Here is a 6,778-nt window from a genome sequence, read left to right as displayed (position 1 = left end):
GGAGGTGGGGGATCGCCTATTTGCCCAAACTGCACAGCATTTTAATAAAGACCTCTTTCTTTCTTCACCAACCTCTGTCTCTGGAATTTGCCTGTGGGTGGCGTTGGGCAGCCAAGCCCCACTTTTGTTTGGTGACAATAACACTCTGGGAATGGACTTCCCTTTCTCCCTTCTTCAGACAAAAGACCGAGACCTGGAGAGCTGTGGCTAGCCCAGGCCCCCAGCTGGAAATCTCACAGGAGCATCGCTAACTCCAGTGACTCTGGTTTTGTCACCTCCAGAAGGGCCCGTTAAGATGGAGCACAGTGAGATGTATAAATACTAATTAGGCTGCTGGAAAGAAGCTGAGAGCACAGCTGGCCTGCACATCTGATTCTTTGCATCCACTTCCTGGAGTCTCTCATGTGTTACTGAAGCCCCTCCTCTTGACTCCTTCCAAGGAGAATGTGGTATACCCCTCCTGCCAGCTCTGTGTGGCTGTGTCTTGGTGTCCAGGGCAATTCACTTCTCCTCAAAATACTGCACCAGGACTTCAGGCCTGAGCAGCTGCAGAGTGTTGAATGTCCCCTGAAGAGCCTGCATCAGTACTTGCAGGTACCCCGGGTCTCGTGCTCTGGGTCTCCACCCTGGGGGTGGGGTGAGGAACTTTGTCCTCCCTCCTCTCCCCATGGGGGCTCACCACCATCCCCCTGGGCCCAGGCAAGAATTTATAATGTGACGGGCTGCTAGCTACAAGACCACGTGAAAGTACTGGTTTATTTACTTGTGGACAGGAGGAAGGGAAAGCACAGGACCCCTTTTCTGCCTTTGAATCACATGTGCTCACTGGAGCCGCAAGCACAAAGCCTTCTCAGGCCTTTTTCCACTGTCCCCTCCTGGGAATGTGAGGAGAGGAAGTTGGCAAAATTCAAAGCCAGTGTGCCCTTTGGGGCCTCCTAGAAGACAAACACTAAATCCCTTCCCAACATGGATAACTCACATACCCTAAACAGGCCTGGGAACCAGGAGGTCCCCTGTATACTCTGACTCTCTCCCAGCATGCCTGCATCACTTCACAGAAATGAGGCTGCTTTTAGGACAGAGGTGGCAAACACAAGGCCCGCGGGCCGAATCCGGCCCTTCACCTTGTTTCTACCTGGCAGCAGCGCCGAGCTCTCACTTAACTGTTAAGGAGTAGTTACATGTATACAGTCCTAAAATTACACTGGGCCCTTTGAAGGCAACTGTGAGGCTGGTGTGGCCCCTGGTGAAAATGAGTTTGACACCCTGGTTTAGGGGATGGGAGGAAACCGGGTTGCCTTGGAGATCCTTGCAATAAACTTGACATTTCCCTGCATTTCTATAGAAAACACAGTGTTGCTAGAATTTTAGTGAACAAAAAAGAAACATTACCAGAAATCAGGGCGGAGGATGGGACTCCAAGGCTTCAATTGTTTCCTTAATCTGCAAACAACGACTTAATCTTGTTTATGCCACTTTAACTACAGATGGAGAACACAAGAAAATTTCTAAACAATTGTGTCATCCCTTCTCAAGCAATTCCCCAGACACTGTTTCAGTTGAGTCATGCAAATGAGGTAGAAGATATTGTTGCCATTTCACAAAGTGAGCGAGGCTTAAAGGGGCCAAGGGCACAGGCCACAGAGCGGCAGGGTTTAGATTAAATTTGTCTTCTGGTGATTTCTTCCTACGCTAGCTCCTGCCTCGCAGGAAAGGTGGCTTGGGGATAGCAGGGAGGTTTTCTGCCTAACGACAAACCAGAATGTTGTGGAACCAGCATCCCCACCCTCAAGTTCCTGGCCTGGGAAATGAGTCTATTGTGTTGACTCTTAATATCTGGCCTGAGCTGCTCTGTGTACGGTATCTCTTGAACCCAGGTGTTGAACAGGGTGCCAAGACACTAAGGTCCTTCACGACCCCACCTAGTCCACGTGTCTGGGAGTGGTGGATGAGGGTCTCAGGAGAGGGTGTGCCATCCTGTCCCTCATTAGCTAGTGCACGTATGGGCCCCGTTTTTGGTGCTGTGTCTGTGTTACGTGTCACACAGGCCAGAGAGCTCCTGGCTACTCACTGTCAATAACTTTGACTGCAGGCTCTAAAAATAGTCCAGAGAAAGGGCAACCTCAAGCCCAATGCTCATCCTTGTGGGTGCAATCTGTCCAGAGACACAGCGTGGTCACTCTTCCGGAGTGTGCTTCTTTCTCCTTTAGCATGGCCTCCCCAACCACAAACTCAGCCTCTACCGCGAGTGGAGACCAGGACGCTCACCCAAGCCAACCTTTCCACCAAGGCCCCTTTGTTTCACCTCCCCCTGAAGATGCCATGCTTTGGGAGATAGCGCCTGCCAAAAAGCTGCACTGGGTCATAACTGGTATATTTTGCTGTTAGTGTTATTTCTTTTTAAAAATCAATCAAAGGCTACGGCTGCCCATTTGGAGATTTGGTCTAAATGGTGAGCGGTGTGACGTGATGCTTGTATAAGGCGGTGAGGCTTTGTGGGTACCTGTGGAGTGTTTGGTTTTTGTGCATATTGTAAAATATACACAACACAAAATTCACCTTCATAATGCTTTTGAAGTGTACAGTTCGGGGGGACAGCAAGTGCCTTCACACTGTTGCATAACCATCACTACTACTTCCAGAACTTTCCTTAACACCCCCAACTGCCACTCTGTACCCGTTCAACAAATCGCCATTCCTCCCAGCCCCTGGCAACCACCATTCTACACTCTGTCTCCAGGTTCTCTAGGTACCTCATACGAAAGGAGTCATACAGTACTTGTCCTTGGTGACAGGTCTATTTCACTTTGCATGACATCTTGAGGTTCATCCATGTTGTAGCATGTATCAGTATGTTCCTTTTCAAGGCTGAACATATTGCACTGTGTATGTATATACCACATTCAGTCTCCCCACTTGCGGAAGGCAGGTAGGTAGGCATGAACAGAGCAGGAATGATGGGCCCGGGCAGAGGGTCTCCAGGGCCGAGAATGCTGAGTGCCTAGTGACGGGCACAACTATAGGCCCTTGCACAGCCGCTCCCTTGAGCATTTACATTTGGAGATGACATCCGGGTCTCAAGCTGTGCTTCAGCTCTGGGCCCAGAAAAGCAGCAAAACCAGAGACAGCAGAACCACGATGCCGTGGCTGACATCGGGACCAGCTGCAATGGCTAATGATGCCCTCCCCTGGTGCCAACCAATCAGTGGAGACCACGTTTTATTGGGATCCTCCCCTGAGACCTCAGATAAAAGCCCCCAGGATGGAGGACCCATCTCTGTCTGTCTCTGTGTCTGTCTGTCTGTCTCTCCCCTAACCCAAGGACCCTTCTTTTGCCTCTGTAGCTTGTTCCCTGAGCCCATTTCTTTACAGCTCACTTCTACCTCTGGGACTTTCTAAATAAACGTTCTCTTATAATTTGAGTCTTGGCTCTGAATTCTTCTCTTAGCCAGAACTCAAGACCTGAGGTTGCTGAACCAAGGCTAACACCTGGTGCCATTTTTTCCGCCACTAACACAACTCATTCGTCAGTGGACACTTGGGTTGTTTCCACCTGGTGACTATTGTGAATAATGTGTGGAGTTTTAAGTCCCTGAACATAATGCCTGTGTGAACCCTGAGGACAGAGACCCCAGGGTGGGAACCGGGATTTCTCCCAACTTAGCATTTGTGGACAAAGCAGAGTCTCTAAGGGAAGCCGTGATTGTCTCCCTCCCCCATGCCCACCCCAGCTGCTCTGAGCTCCTCCTGCTGGGCTTTACTTCGTAGCTAAAGTGGCTAGAAAATCGTGTGTTTTCTCCACAGGATGATATTTTATGAAGCTGTTTTTATAAGGATAGCTTTATTATCTTCACCAGAATCCTGTGTCCTGGTACCTGGGCCCTGTCAGGGGCCTTCTCCAGTTGCCCAAGGCACGCAAGGGCTTCAAGCTATGGGGACACCCTGGACAGGACAGCCCGTCCTCTACCTGCAGGCCAGTCAGGTCTCCTAAGGTGACTGCCCTTTCAGGGGTGGGAAGTTCAGAGATAAATTGGATGTATGATGGAGGAAAAGGGCCAGCGGCCTGTTGACACTGAGCTTCCCCACTCTAGAGGGGCTCTTGGAGGGACTCTGTGTCCTGTCTTGCCGTGTGCAATTTGAGAGGTTGTGCTAATTATTGGTCTCCACTGATGAATAGCCTCTTGACTTCACCAAGGCCACGCACCACTCGACAGACGCGAGCTGGAGGCGGGCGCCCAGTCTGGACCCCACAAACCACAGCCTGCCCAGCCCTATGCTAAGGACTTTCTCTTGGGGCCTGGGAGACGCATGACTTGATCTGGGTTGGAATAGAGGGCGGAGTTGGCAGAGTCGGATGAGAGCCCCCTGTCATTTGTCCACTGTGTATTCATTCAAAACTCAAGGTGAGAGCCAAACCTAGAGCTGGATGGACAAAGCGTTGCTATTAAGCTCTGTACCTTTTTGCATCCATTTCCTCAGCTCACCTCTCAGAAGTGCCACTGAGGAAAGATAGATGAGAAGGAGGTGAACCAAATGGGCTTCCTTACAAGCAAATGATGTTGAATCAACAATAGATTCCTTGTTGAATAATCCAATTATTAATGTTTATGGCATTTTATTGTTGATTTTCTTCTCTTCCTACTGAAGCACTAGAAAATCACGGTGGAAATTTTACAAAATTTAGATAAAAAAGAAACGAAAATAAAAAGTACCCAAGTCCCACTACAAGGGATAAGCACAATCATTCTTTATGCATATCTATCTGTACATTTAAAATGTTTGTAACAGCTTTTTAAAAAAAGATTTTATTTTTAGAGAGAGGGGTAGGGAGGGAGAAAGGGGGAGAAGCATCAGGGTAAGAGAGGAACATCAATCAGCTGCTTCTTGTACACGCCCCAACTGGGGACCAAACTTGCAACCCAGCATGTGCCCTGAACAGGAATTGAACCAGTGACCTTTCGCTTTGCCAGGTGACGCCCAACCAATGGAGCCACCAGAGTCAGGGCAATGTAACAGATTCATTAAGGCATAATATGCATACAATAAAATGCTCACATTTTAGCTGTACGTCTTGATAAGTCTTAGCTATTGGGTATAATTGTGTAACCACATTCACACTCAAGATATTTCCAGCATCCCCCCACCAAAAAAAATCCCCCGTGCCACTCTGTAGTCGACCCTCGTCCTCCACTCCTGGCCCCGGATAACCCATCTGATTTTGGAACGTCCGTGCGCAGACCCACGCAGCGCGCAGCCTCCAGTCTGTCCTCTCTCACCTCGCTCCTGTGTTAAGTCATCCACGGCAGAGCGTGCTGTCAGCAGTCTGTTCCTCTTCACCGCTGAGCAGCGTTGCGCTGTGTGCACACGTGCTCGTATTCTGCATTTGGTCTGTCCGTTCCTTACTTGGTAGACATTTGGGTTGTTACTAGTTTTTCTAAGTTTATGAATTATACATAATGCCGCTACGAACATTCAGGAGTGGGTCCACTGACTGTATGGTAGTGTAGGGTTTAACTGTAAGAAACGTCTGCAGTTTTCCAAAGTCGCTGTACCGTTTTGTATGTCCACTGGAAGTGCATGAGAGTGCCGGTTGTTCCTGCCTACCCTTAGTAGCACCAGTCTGTTGTAAACTCTCCTGGTGACGAGTGATGTCGTGCATATTTTCTTACGTTCATTGGCCATTCTGTATCTTTTGTTGTAAAGTGTTTTCAAGTCTATCTTTTAAAATTATGATTATACTGTAGACACTTTAGCACAAAAATTTGCCCCAAATCTAAGAGGAACTTATCATGAATAGATGATTTTTAAACCCAGTAAGGGTGAGTTTAAAGTAAGATAATTGGATAGAGTGTGATAAACATGGGAGGATATTTTAACAGGTGGTTAGGAGTGGCCCCTCTGAGGAGGTGACATTTGCGTACAGGTATGAATGAAGTCACAGAGGGGGCCATGTCAATTGCTGAGCAAAGAACAACCCTGAGAGAATGTCACATGCAGAGGCCCTAAGACAGGAGGAAGACCAATGAAAAGAGAATTCATGCCTTTTAACACAGTACTGAGTTTCAGTAATTGTCTTATTAAAATGTCCTGATCAACTCAGAACATTTACTGAGTTCCTGTTACAAGCCAGGCACAGCCCTGAGACCTTTGATATTTACTCCCCACAGCGGGTCAGAGCTGCGCGCAGGGGCTGCGCTGTCTCACTCACTTCAGTGGTCTCAGGCGCAGGACGTCATCTGGTACATGGGAGGGACTCAATCAATGTCTGTTAAATGAATGAAATAATGAAACGAGCATGCATTTATTAATATTCCCATACTATAGATATAAAACCAAGACTCAAAGGTCATATGAAGGTCATATAACAAGGAGCTGCTGAAGCTTAGATTCAAATCTTGGTTCCTCTGATGAGAAAGCTAGGTTTTCCCTCTCCTTCAAGCTGCTATGGATTTTCCTTCCCATATTTGGGAGACGGGGTTCAGAATAAAAGAAAGAGGCTCGATGGAGGTCCCCTTTAACCCTAAAAATATAACCAGCCGACCACAGGCTCCAGACTGCTGTCTTGGCCACATGACCACATTTCCATCACATTCAGTGGCTTCCAAGGACTCCAGATGGAAGGAATACCAGAAGTTTAAGTAAAAGGTGTACATTTAGTTTGATCCAACACTGCACCAAGCCTTCGAGGCGGCCACGGGCTGAAAGGGGTCCTTTCGGTTCCCCTGCATGTGGTCACTGATGGGGCGGAAGCTGCTGGGCGGGACTGGCTGTGGTGTCT

Source organism: Desmodus rotundus, chromosome 4 (genome assembly GCF_022682495.2).
Source record: "Desmodus rotundus isolate HL8 chromosome 4, HLdesRot8A.1, whole genome shotgun sequence".
In the NCBI taxonomy this organism is placed as follows: Eukaryota; Metazoa; Chordata; class Mammalia; order Chiroptera; family Phyllostomidae; genus Desmodus; species Desmodus rotundus.
This window is presented reverse-complemented; position numbering follows the sequence as displayed.